The sequence below is a fragment of the Canis lupus genome, chromosome 19 (genome assembly GCF_048164855.1).
Source record: "Canis lupus baileyi chromosome 19, mCanLup2.hap1, whole genome shotgun sequence".
In the NCBI taxonomy this organism is placed as follows: Eukaryota; Metazoa; Chordata; class Mammalia; order Carnivora; family Canidae; genus Canis; species Canis lupus.
In genome coordinates this window covers 5,112,212-5,131,593 of record NC_132856.1, presented here as the reverse complement: position 1 = coordinate 5,131,593, position 19,382 = coordinate 5,112,212, and the positions used below count along the sequence as shown (strand labels likewise).

Below are 19,382 nucleotides of genomic sequence, written 5' to 3'. Positions count from 1 at the left end.
TACCTATTTTGACCAAAAATGGCCAACCAGGGTAAAATCAGAAAGTCTTGCCCCTTACTGGGCACAAATCAGAGAGGGTGTTGTGGGGACAGGAGCCCATGGGTGATTAATGCCAAGTTTGACACTCCACCCAGGTTTCCCTCCCCTGGCTCCCTGCAAAATGTCAGCCTGGGGAATCAGGCAGCCCATACCTTTCTGGTTGGCTTCCAAGTAGCAGAAAATGTCAGGCCAGAGAATGTAGTTAACTAGCATCATACAAATGAAGGCTCCTGGGTTGAGGACTGCACCTCCCCCGCCCCCCACCCTCCTCCCTCTGCCCTCCCATTTCCTCCTGCCTTCCTTCCTGTGCCCCAGCACCTGGTTTTGCTACTGGCAGGGGCAACTTTTGCTGGAACACTCTGTGTTCCTTGCAGAAGTCTCCCTGCCAGCACGACTATTTTAATTAGTCATATTTTGAAAGCAGATCTGCTTAATTGCAAGCAGTACTAAATATTGGTATATAAATAAAGTCATTAATAACCGTATATGCTGAACCTCCTCCCGCTGAGCACTGCAGCAGGAGAGCCCCGTTGACCAGTCTCTTGGGTGGTCTCGGCTGGATGGTAGTGTCTCCTGGCCCCTTGGGCATCTATCAAAAATCAGAGGATGACAGCAGGTGGAGGTGAGGCAGGGAGGCTTCCCACAGGAGGGATAGAGCAGAGGTGGGGTGGGGGTGGGGTAGGATGGGAAGAGCCGGTTCCAAAGCAGAGAGTTTAGAATGGCAGTGGAGCCGGGTAATGGGTCTTCTGTGATCATCAAGTTAATAAACAGTTGTGGCTTAAACACTCCATTCATCAGCATGCCTCCAACCCCCCGGGAACCGGGAGTACTTTCCTGATTCCCCACTTACAGAATGCAGATGATAGCATCTATCCAGCACATTGCAGGGTTGTTTGTTCCTTGGTATATTCAACAGGATTCGTGGAGCACCCACTGTGTGCCGGGTCCTATTCTAGTGGAAAACATCACCATGTGCAGGTGCCAGCGTGGCGGAGGGTCGTGCAGGGGAAGGGCAGAGGTCGGCGGGGGGGCCAGGGCAGTTCGGGTTTTGCTATGGCTGCTGTGAAATGAATGGTAAAGTCCAAGGTATCATTTTAGAAGACCTCCCAGGCCGGGGTAGGAAATGGGTCACAAGGACATGGGGCGGGGGCTGCAGCCGTGGTCCAGGAGAGAGATGATGGGGCTCGGGCTGGGGAAGTGGGAGAGGGGTGGTCAGAAGCCCAGATTGGGGGCCGTTGGGAGGCAAAGCCCACAAGATCCACAGATGGGCTGGGGGATGATGTTCAGAATCTCTGAAAGCCCCCCTAGGTTTCTGGCTTGAGTAAGTGAGTGGATAGTTGGTGCTGCAACTGTTGGCTTGGGGGGTGGGGTGACCCAGGAGTGGGGGGTGTGTGTGAGCCGCTTCACTTCCCCTGCTGGTTATGCTGCGTTCTGGCTCATGGCCCCTGCCTCTGCCATCTTCTCCTGGTTCTAGATTTGAAAAAAAGAAAAAAAGAAAGGACTTCATGTTTTGAGAACACTTTAGGTTTTTAGGAAAAGGGAGCAGTCTGCACAGGGCATTGCCAGGACCACCTGCCGGCTCCGGCTCCCCCCAGCATTCACATCTCGCATTAGTGTGGAGCAGTCATTACAAGGGATGAGCCAGTCTTGCTTCACTGTCAGTCACCGAAGCCCAGAGATTACATGAGTGTTTGCTCTTGGTGTCACACATTCTGTGGGGTTGGACGTGTATAAGGACACGGATCCACCGTAACAGTATCTTGCAGAGTATCTTTACTGCCCTAAACATCCCCTGGGCTCCGATGAACATCCTTGCCTCCCCCTAAACCCCTGGAAACCACTGATCTTTTGAATCTTTCCAGAATGTCATACAGTTAGATTGTTCAGACCAGCTTCTCTCACTTAGCAATATGCATTTGAAGTTCCCCTAGGTCTTCTCGTGTCAGGATATAGCTCATTTCCTTTTTTTTTTTTTTTTTTTTTTAGAGATTGTATTTATTTATTCATGAGAGACACACAGAGAGAGGCAGAGACATAGTCAGAGGGAGAAGCAGGCTCCCTGTGGGGATCCTGATTCAGGACTGGATCCCAAGACCCCAGAATCACGCCCTGGGCCAAAAGCAGATGCTCAACCACTGAGCCACCTAGGGACCCCTTGGTAGCTCATTTTTTTTTAGTGCTGAGTAATGTTCCATTGTCGGGATATGCCACAGTTGATGTATCCATTCACCCACCAAGTTTTGGCAACTATAAATAAAGCTGCCATAAACACCAGCGTGCAGGTTTTTGTTTGGACATAAGTTTTCAACTTCTTTGGGTAAACACCAAGGAGCGTGATTGCTGGATCATATGGTGAGAGTAATTTTAGTTTTGTCAGAAACTGCCAAATTGGCTTCCAAAGTGGCCATGCCATTTGGCACTCCTGAGGTTCTAGATTTTGACCCCTTTTAGGAGCCATACGGGTTCTGAGAACTTCACAGACCCCAGTGCATTCCCCATGCCACCCCCAGGCCCTCTTCCAGGCTCCCCAGCCTTCTCAGACCATGTGGATGGCATGGGGAGCAGAACGTGATGATCTCAGGCGGACACAAACAAGGAAAATGTGCTGAGCCTCTGAATTTTCTTGGGTTCCCCCAGGCTGGAAGCAGGGAAGGTCGGAGGGAAAGTCAGCAAGTGCTGGCCTGTGTTTGGTCTTGTGTGGAGGCAAAGCTAATGTGCTTGCTCAGTTAGGGGGCTACATGAAGCAGAGGGGGACCAAGTCCCCCAGCACATGACACCACAGTGTGGGTGCCTAGTATGGTCTGAGAAACGGGTGCGGGTGTCCTTGGAAACTCCCGACCTTGCCAGAAGGTTGTGTCTGTCTGTCTGTCTTACACATTCAAGGGGGAAGCTCCTCATGAACACTTATATACAAATATCAGGATAAGAGACCACACTTTGGGAGACATTTGTTCTGAGTCCCCAGCCGCAGGGTGGGGGTGGGGTGTGCCCCTGTGAGAGGATGGCATTATCATTCTTCTTGTCATTATTAGCTGCACATCTAATGATGCATTTTATAAACCCCGTGCACACCAGCAAGGTGGTAAGGAGTTTGCACACCGCTCGTTTAGTCCTCAGGACAACACTGAGCGGTAGGTTTTATTCTCCATTTTATAAACGGAGAACTGGGTACAGAGAGAATAAGGAACTTGCTTGTGAACACAGAGCGGGTTGGCTAGGATCCGTGCAGAGTGCCTGCTCTCAGGCTGAGGAGCAGAGAAGGAGGGGGAAGGGCTGTTTCTTTGGGGGTTGGGGGGGCTCCTTGGCCTCTGGCAGGGCCTCCTACCCCTCTTTATCTGGATGATGCCTTCTCAGTAGGTGTTCTCTCCCGACTGTTGGCTGTCACCTCTGTGTGCTTTGCTTCTCTCTGTGGCACTTACCATCTGATGTGCCTGACAGTGTGTCCTTGTGGGTTTTGTTTCTGGTTTGTGTTCTGTCCCCGCACCCCCCTTGGCCTGGCTCCCTGAGGGAGGGGTGTCTGTACATCTTCCTTCTGCATCTCCAGGGCCTGGCTCAGAGTTAGTGCCCGATGGCTGTTTGCCTAACGAACTATCCTGAAGGCTGCATTGGGTTGGTGAGGTCAGTTCAGTTGAGAACAGAGCCCCAGGAATACAGGCCTTTCCCTACCCAACAGACAAATGCCCGAGTCCAAAGCCTGCCCAGGTACTCCCACTCGGTGGCCAGGGACGAGTCACTGCACACGCTCGGCTTCAGGTTGCTCACCCCTCCAAAGGGGATAAGGGTGGGACGAAAGTCATGGGTTATATGGTGAGCACTTAGTATTATTGCATAATTATAATTACGTAATAACATGTAATACATAATTATATGATATCATTAATAACATAATTTATAGGTTTTTATTGTGGTGGAGTATGCATAACATAAATGTACCATCTTGGGGCTCTGCGTGGCTCAGTGAGTTAAAGCATCCAACTCTTGCTTTTGGCTCAGGTTGTGATCTCAGGGTTGTGAGATCAAGCACTATGCACAGTGGAGTCTGCTTGGAGTTTCTCTGTCCTCCCCTCTCCCCCTCCCTCCCTCAAATAAATAAATCTCTTTTTAAAAATGTACAGTCTTAACCATCACCCCCATCCATGTCCAGAACTTTTACATCTTCCTAAACAGAAGCCCTGTCCCCATTAAACAAACATTATGTACGATATTGTGAAGGTCCGCCCTTATTTTTTCCTGAGGCGACTTCAGCTAACATGTTGAGGACAGAGGTTCTCAGCCTGGGCTTGCCGAATGTTCTGCACCACATAGTTGTGGGATCCATCTGGTGCATAGTAGGATGTTGGGCAGCATTGTTGGCTTTAACCCTGTGGATGCCAGTGGTGCCGTCTCCTCAGCCTTAACAGTAAGAAATGTCTCCAGATGGTACACAGTTGCAGTCGCGTGGGATGAATGAGCATCGAGATCTGACGTAGGCAGACGATGACTATCCTTAGTGATGCCACACACACTGGACGCTGGATATACACCGAGGGGGGATTTCAGGTGTTCTCACCATACACACAAATGGCAGCTGTCAGGAGGGGAGGAATATGTTAATCAGCTTGACTATAGTAACCACTTCACTGTGCATATGTATGCCAGACTAGCACGTTTTGCACCTTCACGCATATACTTTTTATTTAAAATATATAAATAGCAAGTAAAGAATGCCTGCAGACATTGGCCAGTGCCACCTGGGTGGGGTTGGACATTGCCTCTGACTGGGAGCCACCTGCTTATGAGTTTGAAGCTCATTGGAAACCAGGTACCTCATTTTGGGGAGCAAATCAACCACAGACACATTGCAGAGCGTTTTCAGCCACCAGGAAGAGCCCTTTCTTACTGTTTGGCTCCTTGAGCCCTGTGGCCCTTTGTGTGGACTTTGGCCTGTGTTAGGTTGACGCTTTTGGCTTTGAGGCAGCCACAGATGGAGACCATGAGTCGTGCTGGGGGCACTAGAATTTAGGCACACGTTCTTCCTTTTAAATACCAACACGGGCCTTGGGCCAGGGCGACCCAGCCCCATCCACGGCTACACACCCTTGTCCCTGGGTGGGCGGGGACAGGCCTGTCACACATGGTGGACCAGCCTTGGGACTCAGGCGGTAGCATCAGTACAGTGACCTCTCCCTCCCTGTGGCCAGGCACCTCTGCCTGCCTCCTACCTGCCCGCTGTCGGATTTGGAAAGAAAATGACTGGCTTCTGGTTTTTTTCCTTGTTACCAATGAACACGACAAATGAACACGACCTCTAGAGCTCCTGGGAGTGCAGGTTTGGAATGGCCCTTCTAGATGTTTCTGAGAGCATGTCCACCATCTGGGACAGTTTTGCCGCTGGCTCTGGATAGTGGAGAGTGGAGCCAGGGTGAGAACTACACAGATGTGACTTATGCCATGTGGAACTTCGTCAGGTGCGTAGTTGTGACAGGCCTGTGCTGGGGCTGCAGATGCACGGTGGTTAACAGCCTGGGAAAGCCGAGCAGCCCTGGGCCTGGGGTTCCTTGTCTCCAGCATGGGGGCGAATGGGGTCATGGAGAGCATTCTCCATGTGGTGTGAGCTCTGCTGCTCGCCGTGTGCAGGAAGCTGTTGGGAGGAGGAGGAAAGGACATGGTTGCTGCCAGCAGAGGTGGCAAGGATTTGCTGCCAGAGTTTGCAGTGTGTGGGGCTTGAGCTTGTCCTTCTTCCCAGCCTCTAGCAGGTGTATGCTGCTGCTGAATTCCACCTCCTGTCTGCTTTCTCTGCAGTGATGCCTCGCTGACACCTTTATTCAGGGTGATTTGGACAGTCTCTGCTCAGCATCACTGCAGGTGCCACAGAGCCAGGAGGAAAGGCAGCTGAGGCAGCAGGGCCGGGGTGCACAACACCCCCAGGGCACTGCCGGGGTGTCCCCATCCCCTCATCCCTCCAGACTCAGCCACTGGCATGTCCGGCCGGGGCCCACCAGCCCAGCACAGAGTAGGCGTGGATCTGTGTCTGCTGAGTGCACAGATAACCCAAAGCTGTCGTGGACTCTAACGTGGGCAGATGAGCAAACGCCTAGGAAAAGTACAGACGGGACTGTGAAGCCCGGCTGGACATGTAGGTGAACATGCTTGGGTGATCGCCGTCATATGAAGCACCTCTCATCAGACAAAAAGCCAAGAGGTGGGCTGCAACCCTGTGTCAGCCAGAGCTCGGATCCTCAGGTCACCTGATGGCGGGAGGCATCAGGGGCCCCAGTCCGGTGCATGTCACTCTGTGTGTCGGGATGTTTTCCATTTCCAGGGAGCCTCTGGGGACCAGAGCCATTTGACAGGATCATCACCATGCTTGGGAAGGCATGGTGTTGGGTTACCTTCTAGTGTGGGGAGTCCTGGCCTTTTTCCCCCTGCCTCCCCCGGGCTCCATCGAGCCCTGGTCATGCAGCAGCATCTAAAGCATCTCTGCTTCTCCCACACGCAGTAAGCTACCCAGAAAATGAGGCTATTCATACTTCAAAAATAGAGCTGCTTAAGAGTATCATTACATTTATCACCCCGTGTGTGCTTCCATTTTGTATTTAAGAAATCAAAGACTGACTATTCCTTATCGAATATTTGATGGATGGAACTTTTATGAAAATGGAGTTGAATTTGGTTTTCTCTGTGGCAACACTGAGATGCGTTCATAATAAAGTACCGCTGAGGCTTCATTTGACCTTGATGTGAGCTCTTCGAGCACCTTCCTCGGTGTCCCTGCACTGCCCAGCCGCCGCCAGTCCAGCTCAGTTGGGTAGGCGTGTGTCTTACGCTGTTCAGGAGTGAGGTGATGACTTCCAGGATGGAATTGGCTGCCCTGTGAGTGCCAGGCCCCCTCTCTGATGGCAGAGAAGGTGGAGAGGGCAGCTTTGCACTCTCTGTGAACTCTGACATTCTAAGTTCAAATCCTGGCTCTGCTACTTACAGTGTTTGCTTCTTTGCCCTTCAGCAAGATACTAAATCTCTCTCAGTGTCCACATCTGTAAAACGGGGGATAATCATGATACCCACCCCACAGGTACGTTTGGGGCTTAAATGAATTCATATTTGCAAAGCACTTAAAATGGTATCTGGTCTGTAATGAGCACCGGCTTTCCTGTGTGCTACTGTTGTACTTACTAAGCTTCGAGCTACCTGAGGTCAGAAATCCCCATTTTGGGCTTTGTGGTCTTAGCACTCAGCACTGAAGGGGTGCCTTCGTTGACTCCCTTGCCTGGCATCTAATTCTGGCATGAGGTGCAGGAATGGTTTCTCAAACTTCCTTGGTGAGGCTTCCTTGCCTCTCGACTCAGTCTTTATCAGGACCTTTGTCTTCCTTAACCAGGCTGCAGCTCCAGGCTGGCATATTTCACTCAGATGCTGGTGCGTAAACACTGTGATTTCATTCCTCTGAGTGATGTCTGTGACAGCTACTCAAGTTTTTCCTCTGCATTTTGCTGGCTGCAAATCACAGCAACATTAAAATATTCCTGAGTGCTTAGGTCTTTTCAGCAAACATCATTCATTTGTTCATTCAAGAAATATTTATTAACCATTGCATGTGCCATTGCATTATTCCAGTTGTCGAGCAGTTTCAGCAGTGTATAAAACAAGAAAAGCCCTGACCTCATGGACTCACATTTCAATGGGGAGAAACAGATAATTGAGATAAATATGCACAATATGTAGTGTGTTCAAGAGGAAATGAGATTAGGACAAAAAGGAAGCATGGGCAAGGAGAGCTAGGGGTGGGTGGGATGTTGTTAGAATTTTGGATAGAGTGAGCAGCAAAGGCCAGAAAAAATGAAGAATGAGTTGTGTGTATCTCTGGGAGGAGCAAGCCAGGCGGAAGGCACAGCCAGTGCAAAGGCCCTGAGGCTGGCATGCTGAAGGAATGGTGAGGAGGCTGGTTGGCTGAGCGTGAGTGAGGGAAGGGAAGTGGAGGTGAGGATACAGAGGTCAAGGGAAGGAAAGTCCACATGGGGCTCCGTAGGGCTCTCTGGCTTTTATGCCAGGGAAGGGGAGCCATGGAAGTGTCTGAGCAGAGGAAAGACCTGGTCTGGATCTGGATTGCCCGGGATGCTGCATGAGGAAGAGACCAAGGGCCATGAGGGTGGAGGGCAGGAGACCCAAGAGGCCATTGCAGTAATTCAGGCAAGCCATGATGGTGGCTGGCAAGTGGGGCATCTCCTCCACGGTTGCTCCAAACCAGAGGACCTGGCTGGTCTTTGAATCTGCAGACCTTTTGCTGTTTGGTCTGTCCCCTGACAGTTTATGACAAGCCCTCAAAAAGCCAAGAAGGAAATGTCCTATCTGTGTGTTGTACGTGGCAACGTGGAACCACCATAAACTAGTAACCACAGTGGCAGCAGACAGGATGTTACACATCAGAACAAAACCTCTGAACCTCCGACGTGCAGGAGGAGGAAGGGACTTCACCGTACAGATTGAGAAGTGGTCCCAGAAAGGTGAGCTGTCGTAAGGCTTTTGGGGGCCAAAGCTGCCCTGGAAACCTGGGAGTCTCCGTCCTGACCCGAGAGAATGAAGTCAGCGGGTGGCCACTCTGTCCACGTTGTTTCTTCTGCATCGGGGGTCTGCACTTGCACACCACCTCGTCTTGACCTCACGTCCCTTAGGATGTAGGCTCTTCCACCCCACTTGTCAGAAGAGGTGAGTGAGGCCCAGACAGGTGGAGTAAGCTGCCTCGGGTCACACAGTGAGAGTGGAGACTCGAACCCCGAGCTAGCAGACTCTTCTTCACTATTCCACACTGGCTCCTGAAGTCAACTGAAACAAATGAGAGTAAGCTGACAGCAATGACTAAGGACTATAAATAAAATAAACTCTATTAAATGAAATGGTGCTGAAGCCATAAGGAAATTCCCCGAAGGAAATGCCCTTCCTTCCGGCCAGCCAAGCAATGAAGTCCTACCCTTAAGGAAGTAGACTTGCGACCCAACGAGTGATTTCGGTGATGAAGGTGATGGCTGCCCACAGCCTGGGGCGGAGGGTAGAGCCTTTGCTCGGGAAGAGAGGGGTCAGAGGTATGGATGCTGGGGCCTGAGCACCAGGGCCCAGTCCCGGCTCTCTGCTGACAGCTGTGTGACCTCAGGCAAGTTACTTAATGTTTCTGGGCTTCATTTCCATGTGTGTAATACGGAGATTATACAAGTATCCTGAGAGTCACGGCCAAGATTAAAGTCCCCTAAGTAAGGTGCTCAGAACAATGCCTGGTATGTACTGATCACTCCGTAAATGTTGGCCATCATCGTTGTTAAGGTCCAAAAGCATCTGAGGAAGCAGGACACAGTGTGTGGTTTGAGGCATCAGGAGAGGCTCCCTGGAAAAGGGGACAGTGAAGATGGGTCTTGAAGGGTGGGGTGGGGTCCAGCAGAGAGGAAGGTGGTTATTCCACATGGAACTTAGGAGCAGGTTTGCGGAACAGGTGGACATGTGAGCCTTATTGCCTAGGGTCTGGGTGCAGGTGGGAGTCAACGGTGGGAGGTAGGGGTGAGACAGAAGGTCAGAGCAGGGCAGCCTTGAATACCCTTGGAGAACTTTGTGCAGTGCACAGTGATATGGTGAGAGTCGTCGGTAAGAAGTTCAGATGGAGCACCTGGGTGGCTCAGTGGTTGAGCATCTGCCTTTGGCTCAAGTCATGATCCCGGAGTCCTGGGATTGAGTCCCGCATCGGACTCCCTGCAGGGAGCCTGCTTCTTTGTCTGCCTGTGTCTCTGCCTCTCTCTGTGTGTCTCGCATGAATAAATAAATAAATAAATACAATACAAATACAAATACAAATAAATAAATACAATCTTAAAAAAAAATTCAGAGGGAAAAACTAGTTTCCCCTCATACTAATATAGACTCTGACTTTCCAGTAGCCTCGGAGACATGGTGAGGAATTTGGAAAGAGCACCAGTTTCTCAGCCCAAAGCATTCCCTTCCTGAGCTTCTGAAAGGCAGATGGAGAGAGGGATCGCCCCCCAACCCTGGATGACTCCAACGTGGACTGTTTACCGACATGGAGCATTAGCACATCCAAACCCATACTGTTGTGAGCTGGGCATTGACTTCAGCCAGGACACTGGGAAGGACCATTGAAGCGTTAGGACCGCAGGGTCAGTGAGAGAGCCTGGCGCCCGGAGGATAGCCCCTGCAGGTGCCTTTCCCAGGGCGTCCACCAGGCCATCACGTTTGTCACGCCTCTGTGAGAAGGCTGGGGGAGGTGGCTGGGCCAGCCCAGAGGAAGCCCCCGAACCACCCCCTCCTGGCCCCGAAGCCTCTCCTGGGAGATCCACATGGAGACCCGGAAGCTCATTATCGAATTTGCACTTGACACAGAACTGAGAAGGCTGCTAATGTGATGGAATGAAGACTGTAAATGGTTCTGACACCCCTAACTGCTGGGCGAGAGCTCATGTAGTGAAAATTATTGGAGATAAATATCTGGCCTAGGTTTCAGTTAAAGAAAAGAAGTGGGCCTGGTGTTCACTTGACACAGTGAGGGCAGAGATGAGGTGAGCCCTTTATCAGGTGAAGCAGGGGTCGCCAGCCGGAGAGAGACCCACAGCTCCTGGGGGCCCCCAGGGGGGGTGAGGCCACAGAAGTCTAGAGCCCAGGCCTGTGCCTTGGGCTTTCCTTGGATTGAGTGTGAGGACTCATCGTGGGAGGTCCAGAGGAGGAGCCGGGGGCCAGGGGAGGAAGTGACAGGGACAAGGTGCCAGGAGGTCATGTTATCCGAGGGAATGGAATGGAGTCCCAGAGCATCCTGGGGGCAACTGGGAGGGGTGAGGCCTCAGGCAAAACCAGTTGGGGCAGATGTATTTATTAGGTAATTTCTAGTAGATTTTGGAGGTCAAGCTGACTGTGGATGAATTAATAGCTGCCCCTTGCAGACTTTACTAGCAGGTTCTGTTTGGGGTATTTGACCAGATGCCTGTCCCAAGAAGGCATCAAGAGCTGTGCGTCCCACTCTGGAAACTCGAGGAAGTCCTTTGGGTGTTTGGAACCTACTTTATTGAAATGCTCACCCAAGGCACGCAGGTCTGTGTTCCTGGGGTAGGATTTGCACATGAGCCTCCGCCTGGGTCAGCAGAACAGTGAAAATCCTCCCCATTCACCCACGGTCATAGTCAGGTCCGTGTGGGGACCCAGTTGCCTACCCCCCTCAAGGACACCGGCTTCTTACTGGCTGTTCCTACTCTTTCATAGGGGGGAGTGGAAGGGGTCAGCAGGACTCTGGTGGGAATGCCATCACCGGGCCAGTGAGGACCCATTCCCATCGCAGCCACGCTGCTTAGCAAGCTGCTGGCTCCGTCTGTGAGACTCTGTTCCTGAAGGTGCCTCATGCTAACCAGCAACACCTCTGGACTCGACTGCAAGTACGGAGAGCGGGGCACACATGGAATTCCCCTAGGGAGTGTGGCCTGTGGCTGCACTCAGGCTGAGCACATGGGAGTAGGCATCTCTGAGTTAGTGCCCCGACGGCCCCCAGGGCCTGGCTCTCATGGCTAGTTTCACTGGGCTGAGGACTTCAAAGTGGATTAAGGGCTCTGTAGTAAGAGGCTTCGGAAAACCTCCATCACAGTCTTCGCCCATCTGTACTTCCTTTGTGCTGTTTGGTTTTTGTTTTGTTCTTTTTATGACAAAGCCCATACAACATAAAACTTACCATCTTAATGATTTTTTGACTAAAGATTTTATTTATTTATTTGAGTTAGAGCAAATCTGCGGGGGAGCAGAGGGGAAGAGAGAAGCAGAATCCCTGCTGAGCAGGGACCCCCATCCAGGACTTGATCCCAGGCCCCCAGGATCGTGACCTGAGCCAAAGGCAGATACTTAACCAACTGAGCCACCCAGGCACCCCTACCATCTTAACCATTTTTAAGTGTACAGTCCTGTGGCGCTAGGTATGCTCACATTGTGCAGCCTTTACCACCCTCCATCTCCAGAACTTTCTCATTTTGCAAAACTAAAACTCCATATCTGTTAAACAATAACTCCCCGTTCCTAATCCCCAGTCCCTGGCACCCACTATCCTGATTCCTTTCTCCATGAGTTTGATTCTGAGTCGTCACTGTCAAACCTCAGCCATCCCCGGGCCGGCCAGCCACCGGCTGGCCCCCATTGAGCACAGACCCATGACAAGATGAGCCAAGCCCAGCCCCAAACACATAGCCAACCTGTAGACTCGGGAAATATGACAAATGGTGGCTGTTTTAAGCTACTGCATTTTGGAGCAGTTTGTTGGGCAGCGGCATCATAGCAGCAGGTGGCTGATATCCTGTGCTCCCTAAGACTCTGGATGCTGGAGTATGTCCCCACTGAGGTTCTTTTTTTTTTTTTTTTTTTATTTATGATAGTCACACACAGAGAGAGAGAGGCAGAGACACAGGCAGAGGGAGAAGCAGGCTGCATGCACTGGGAGCCCGACGTGGGATTCGATCCAGGGTCTCCTGGATCGCGCCCCGGGCCAAAGGCAGGCGCCAAACCGCTGCGCCACCCAGGGATCCCCCCACTGAGGTTCTTAGGGTACTTCAGTGGCATGTGAAGCTGGGATTTCCGGTTGGCAGAGGGTCACTGACCTCCCTCTCCACCCCAGAGCAGAGCAGATGGCCAGCTCTGCGATGCCTGTCACTGTGCTGTGTTACTTGAAGTTGCTGGCCTGCTTCAGTCTTTGCTTGGTGGGGTAATGGTGGCTGGGAGGCCAGAGGAGATGGCAGTCTTCCTCAAAGGAAGACTGTTCACCCCAAGACAGTCCTTTGTCTCTGGTTGATCATATATGCCTGAGACTGGGAATAGATCCCATCAAGTGTCAGGCTGGCTGCTCACAATTGAGCAGTAGAGGTCTGGCCCCTGAGCACCTAAGGGTCACATGTTTGCTGTCAGTAGGCTGGCTGTCCAGTCTTTGGGGTTGTGTTATTCTGACACAGTGAACCTCCCCATTCATCTACTCAGCAGACATTTATTTAGCACCACTGTATGCCAAGCTCAGGGCCCAACATGCAAATGATAGATGAGTTACATTTCCTGATGATCACCCGGATTGTATGTATAACTGTTGTGGTTTCACCTTTTCCTGCACTTTTGCAGAGGAGCTATTTCTGAGTGTTAAAGAAATAGAGTGGTATTTAATGATCAACTGCCTTTTTTTTTTTTTTTTTTTAATCAACTGCTTTTTTTAGACAGCGGCTTATTGTAGAGTCAGACAGGCCAGGGGCTGGTCTTCAGTTCTGGTCACAAAGTGGGGCCACCCTCTGCCTGGCTCACCCTGTATCCCCAGCACCTGGAACAGTGCCTGGCACAGAGCAGATGCAGCATAGATGTGTGCAGAGCAAATGAAAGAACACAACACATCGTTGAATATTCTTCACCTCCAAGTGTGGCCTGTGAGGCCTCATGGACAGATGAGGAAATTGGCCCAGAAGGACGGTGAGGCTGGAGAGGCAGCAGAAGGGAAATCCAGTGTCTTTAGCTGCTTCCCGTGCTGCCAAACTGCCTCCCCAGAAATATAAAGAATGCCCAGAAAACAGCCACAAATCCAGATCCTTCTAGGAAGAGGACTGGGGGGTAAGGGGGACCACCCACGTTGATTTATCCCAGGCAGTGAAGAGGATGCCTCCGCAGGAAGTGAATAGGCCCATGAGGGTCAGATCTGTTCTTAGAACTTATCTTTGGTCCTCAGGGGCCAAGCTCGGGAAGCAGGGCTGTCCAGCTGTCGGTCCCCAGCCATCTCTCTGCTGAGCGCATTTGCTTGACTTCAGTTTCCACCGGGTGTGGGTGCTTCTGTGAGCAGCAGTGAGACAAGGGTGGGCGCCAGGCCAGCAACCCCTCCTTCCAGCCATCTGGAGCTGAGAACCACCCACAGGAGGAAGGTATTGCTCCAGAAGGGTCTGTTGGACGCTTATTCTCAAAGACGCTCTTATCTGGCCTTGGACAGGGTCGGGGGTGCAGGGTGCGGTCTGTGGTTGAGGGGGGGTCCAAGCAGGCTCCAGATGTCCAGACAGCCCTCTGTCCACTTGTTAGCTGGCTGGCAGCCTTGGGTGGACATGCTGGAGCTTGCTCAGGGGCAGCTGAATCTTTTTCTTCCTCGAAGCTGACATGCAGGGTTGTCATGAGTTCCCTGTCCAAGTAGACTGGGCAGGCTGGAAGAGGCAGCCACCGAGGACATGTGGCAGAGGGTTCGGCCCTGCGAGGCAAACCAGCAAGTTAGGAAATGTTTTGAGCGCCTCTCTGTGCCCAGGCCTGTGCTTGAGGCCTTTCCCTGTATTTTCTCTTGAACTCCTCACAGTCATGAGACTAGCCTCGAGCTTCTGTGCAGGGCAGTTTTGAGATCTGACTTACCCAGAATGATTTAAAGTTTCCTGTCAGGCCCCAATACCTACCCGGACACAAGCCCTCCCTGCCCATGCTCTTCCCCCACCAGCAGATCATTTGAGGAACTTCCAAGTGTTCTTTGCCTGTGCATGATTTCTTCCTCACGCATGGGTATTAAAACCTGACATCCACCTAACATGAAACTCCAGTTCAGTCTTGGTAAGTAAAGCCCGTGAACAAGCTCAACAAAGGCAAAATACTACATTTTTAAAATAAGCTGCTTGTGGCAGAAGCAGAAGCACCTGTGAGGAGTGTGGTGAAGGGTTGTCACCAAGTGACTGTGCTCCAGTAGCCCACTGAGGGCGAGGGGAGAGTGCAGCCAGCACATGCCCCCTCAGAAAACACCATGCAGGTGGATTGGCACAGGGATGTGCTCTGAGATGGCTCGGTGTGGTGAAGACGTGCATCGTGCAGCCAAGGCACCCACTGTGCGCCGCTGGCGCGTGACCAGGACAAGTTACTTAAGTCACTATTTGCCCATCTTGCCTGTCAGTAGAGTGCATCAGAAAGGTCACCAAGAATCCCGGCATGTCTCTGTGTCTCCCACAGTTTGGGGCTTCAGAAAGGCCAAGCAGGTTACCCAGGTCATGAAGAATTAGAGTCCAGCTCCAACCCAGCACCGCCTGACACTTTTCTTCTTCCATAGCTATTTCTTGGGCGCTCAAGTGCCCAGCCTCACACTGGGCCCTGGGCTGCCAACGTGAATGTGGCACTGTCCCTGCCGTCACACAGGGGCTGTCTCTTTGCCCCACATGGGTTGTCTCATTTAAATAAACAACACACATATTATTATTATTATTTATATTATCATGGTAAAATATGCATAATATGAAAGTGACCATCATGACCAACCATTTGAAAGCATATAGTTCAGTGGCACTCACACTGTTGTGCAACCATCACCACCATCCATTTCTAGAAGTTTTTTTTTATCTTCCCAAACTGAAACATCATACAGGTTTCTTTTTTAAAAGTGCTATTCCACAGCTGCCTCTTACGTGCTGGAGGTCTCAGAGGCTCTTGCAGCTTAGCTTGTGTGTGTGTGTATGTGTGTGTGTGTGTGAGTGAGAGAGAGAGAGAGTGAGAGAGGCAAGGGGGGTGAGGTGTGTGCATACATCGTGGTTGCATGGAGGCATCATAGGCTCCTACTTGTGTCTTAAACAGACCAGGAGAGGAGAGCAGGTTGTGGGCAGTGCCTGTCCCCTCGACTCCTGAGGCAGGCTAGTACCTGGTTTTCCAGATGAACAGGTATAGGCACAGAAGGAGCTGGCTGGTTTGGTCACTCAGAGTATAGTGGGAGCCAGGGTTGACATAGGCCACCTGATTGCAGACCATGGATGTCCTATCTACATGTGGATGCTCAGCTCGACGGTGCCCCAGGTACACCAGGGCAGGGGTGGCAGGACCATAGCTCAGCACTCCTTATGGTGGATCTGGGAGTGACCAAGGAAGCATTTGGGGCCTGGCCAAGCTATGACGGGGCTGCCTCTAGCCCTGGGGGCCTCTATGAAGGTCCTAGTCTCCTCCTAAAGGCTGAGCTGGGGTTGGAAACATCTGCTCAGATACCAGAGGAGGTGCTGTCTTTGATCTAATTTCCACAGAGTGTGTTCCGGGCAGGTATCAACCCCATGTTATGGATGAGGAAGCTAATCCAGAGCGAAGCGACTTTCCCAAGCTCACACATCTCCAAGGGCAAGGCTGCGGGCCGAAGGCAGTTCTACTTTCCCATCATGTTCTGCCCCATAGCCTTGGAGTAGTTTCGCCAGAGAAAGCCTCTGCTGTGATGTGCAGGCTGTCCAACTCACCCTGTCTAGGGTGGGCCAGGCCCTGCGCCTGTTCCAGAGCGCCCCCTAATGTTCGTTTTCCTCGGTCCATGATTTTGTCATCTGGGTGCACTCCCTCGGAGACGGTTGGCCGAAGGGGTAAACAAAGATCAGTGGAGGAAAAATTCAGAATGGGGAACGTTTGCATTTGGTCCAGGAGTCCTGACTCTGTAAGGAGGGCCAGCAGTACTCGATTGTATACAGATGGTGGGGGGTGGGCAGAGCCGGAGCCACAGGAGGGTGACAGGTGCCGACGCCTTCCTCCATGGGGCAGTCATTGTCAGCCCAGCGACTCTGTTCTGGATTACCCTTGACTCAGTGCTGTCCTGCTCCACACAGATGGATGTTTTGTGGAAGTGGTTTCTAGACCTTTTATATTTTAAAATTTTTTTATCAGTCAAACACTCTGTCCAAATATGGAACCAGGATGGGTAAGTCAGAGGACAGCAGACATGCTCTGGGACAGAGACAGGGCAGGGCATCCCTCAAGATGGCCCCACCCCTGGACCCAGCTTCTAGGACTCAGATCCTTGGGCAGGAGCATCCGAGTTGTAGGGCAGCCTGTGGCCAACTCAGGGCCCTCCAGACCAGGCCTTGAGCCTCAGACAAGGAAATCAACCCCCAAAACCTGGTCAGGGAGCATTTTGTCGCTTCTACAACACAGACTCTCACTAAGTCCCCAGGGTATTCAAGGCCAGCCAGCAAGAGTGGGGGCTGCTTCCAGCAGAGACCAGAGGCCCCCCAGCTGCAGACAGCCAGCCCAGGGAGCTAACGGTAGCCACTACATCCCTCCCACTGTATCCCTATCCCCATCCCAGGCCCAGCATGGAGTTGGTACCTTCATAGGTCTGCATCTCTGTGGGGTGGTCGCGACAGAGGGAAAAGATGTGTTCTCGCCTTGAGAAGGTAGGTTGGTCGGGGTCTGACAGCTCAACGGAAGAAGGTTCTGCAACTTGAAAGTTCCTGAGGATGGGGCCAGGGCCTATTGTTAGATAGTGAGCTTCCTGTTGCGGGAGTGTGTGCAGGCAGGGCCGCATATCCACAGCACAGAGGAGTGGAGGCTTAAAGGGTGTTTGCCTGGGCTTCAAGAGGCCTTGCTTCCCTGTCCCCCCTGTCCACTTTATCCACCAGCTCTTCTCCAGAGTAAGTGTGCTGCAGTTATTTAGAGCCTGGTACCAATCCTGGCAGCATACATGCCATGACCTTAGTTCCCTCATCTGATAAAATGTGGGACCCACTCCACAGAGCCGATGTGAGGGTGGAATGAATTAATTAATACAGGGCACTAGCTTTCTTCTTTTCAGAAATCCCTCCAGACTTCCTGGGTGATGTGAGATGGGAGGGCAAGTTTGGGGTACTCCCAGGACCACCTGGAACCATAGCTCCCCATAAGTGAAAGCAGGGCAGACTTGGGCCCCACTCCTGGCAGAGGGCCCAACTCCTAAAAATTTCAATTGAGAAGACAGGGTGGCCAGTTTCATTTGGAAAGCTGGATGATGGGGTTGTCAGAGGGGTTTCTGGTCCAGCACGGTCAGACTATAAAGGGTGCAGCCCTGGGCACCGGAAAGCCTGAGACCTCAGCCTTCGTGGCATTCTGCTGCAGATCTAGCTTCTGATCTGCTAAACTATCCGAGCCCCTCTAAAGGGCTCATGTCCCAGCTGGCTGCAAGCTTGCAGTGAGGTCTCGCCCCTGAACTCTGCAGTGGGAGCCATAGAACAGTAGTTAGTGAATGTTGGTGGTGTCTGGCCAGGTGCGAGGCTCTCTGTGCGTGGTCACATCCACCCTTGCCAAGTCCTTTCGGGGGAGACCCAGTCGTCTCATTTTGCAGGAAGCAAAGGCATAAAGAAATTGTATCTCTTGCTGAGGACCCCCCCCCCCCCCCCGTCATCTAGAAGGTGGTGTTATGGGACCAAAATGGGTCTCTGCAGAGACTGCACCAGGTGCAAGGTCACTCTATTTGTACAAATAAGGAGATCACGGGATAATTTCCCAAGCCGTGACTTCCCAGACAAGAGAAAGCAGGCTCCTTTCATTAGGGCTTGGGATGAATATTCAGAGGGGGATTTTAACATTATGATGAGGTGGAGGCACTTTCCTGCATTTTCTGATTCATCTGCATAGGCAGCTTCCTCAAATGTTGCTTTTTTCCATTCTGGTAGTTCATTAGTTTCTAAAAGGTAAGATTGACAGTTAGGCAGAAGCTTCTAGGAGTCTCTTGAGTTCAGGAGATCAGTCCTGAGTTCAAGAGGTCAGTCTGAGTTCAGAGGGTCAGTCCTGAGTTCAGGAGGTCAGCCTGAGTCCAGGAGGTCGGCCTGAATCCAGGGGGTCGGTCCTGAGTCCAGGAGGTTAGCCTGAGTCCAGGGGGTCAGTCTGAGTCCAGGGGGTCGGTCCTGAGTCCAGGAGGTCAGCCTGAGTCCAGGGGGTCAGTCTGAGTCCAGGGGGTCGGTCCTGAGTCCAGGAGGTCAGCCTGAGTCCAGGGGGTCAGTCTGAGTCCAGGGGGTCGGTCCTGAGTCCAGGAGGTCAGTCTGAGTCCAGGGGGTTCCGTCTGAGTCTGGGGGGGTCAGCCTGAGTTCAGGAGATCAGTCCTGAGTTCAAGAGGTAAGTCTGAGTCCAGGGCGTCAACCTGAGTCCAGGAGGTCAGCCTGAGTCCAGGGGGTCAACCTGAGTCCTGGGGGTCAGCCTGAGTCCAGGAGATCAGTCTGAGTCCAGGGGATCAGCCTGAGTCCAGGAGGTCAACCTGAGTTCAAGAGGTCAGTCTGAGTCCAGGGGGTCAACCTGAGTCCAGGGGGCTGGTCCTGAGTCCAGAAGGTCAATCTTGAGTCCAGAGGGTCGGTCCTGAGTCCAGGGGGTCAGCCTGAGTCCAGGGAGTCAGTCCTGATTTAGGGAGTCAAGACTGAGTCCAGGAGGTCGGTCCTGAATTCCGGGGGTCAGGCCGATGGCAGTGGCAAGGGCCAGGCCTAGACGCAGGCCTTTCTGCTCCTTCTGCCCCAGCTCGCTGGCTCAGATGTGCCAGTTGCTTCAGAGGAGGGAGAGGCAGTGTGAGAACAGGACGTAAGGCCCAGACGCACGGGGCTGTCCTAGGATGTGCACAGGCCCCTCCCTACTGCCCCATACCTTCAAATAACAAG

The 19,382-nt window shown here is 52.1% G+C and overlaps 1 protein-coding gene and 1 long non-coding RNA gene across 8 annotated transcripts in view; one reads left to right on the top strand and one right to left on the bottom strand.

Annotated features, from left to right (window-relative positions):
- The window catches only part of IQSEC1 (IQ motif and Sec7 domain ArfGEF 1), a 377,635-nt gene that overhangs the window by 22,268 nt on the left and 335,985 nt on the right, over nt 1-19,382 (top strand). The gene's annotated exons all lie outside the window — the stretch shown is intronic.
- Nucleotides 11,734-17,878, bottom strand: LOC140609755 (uncharacterized). The gene is made up of 2 exons (XR_012011489.1): nt 17,092-17,878; nt 11,734-14,242 (listed from the first exon to the last, which is right to left on the bottom strand). It is a non-coding gene; the product is annotated as an uncharacterized lncRNA (long non-coding RNA).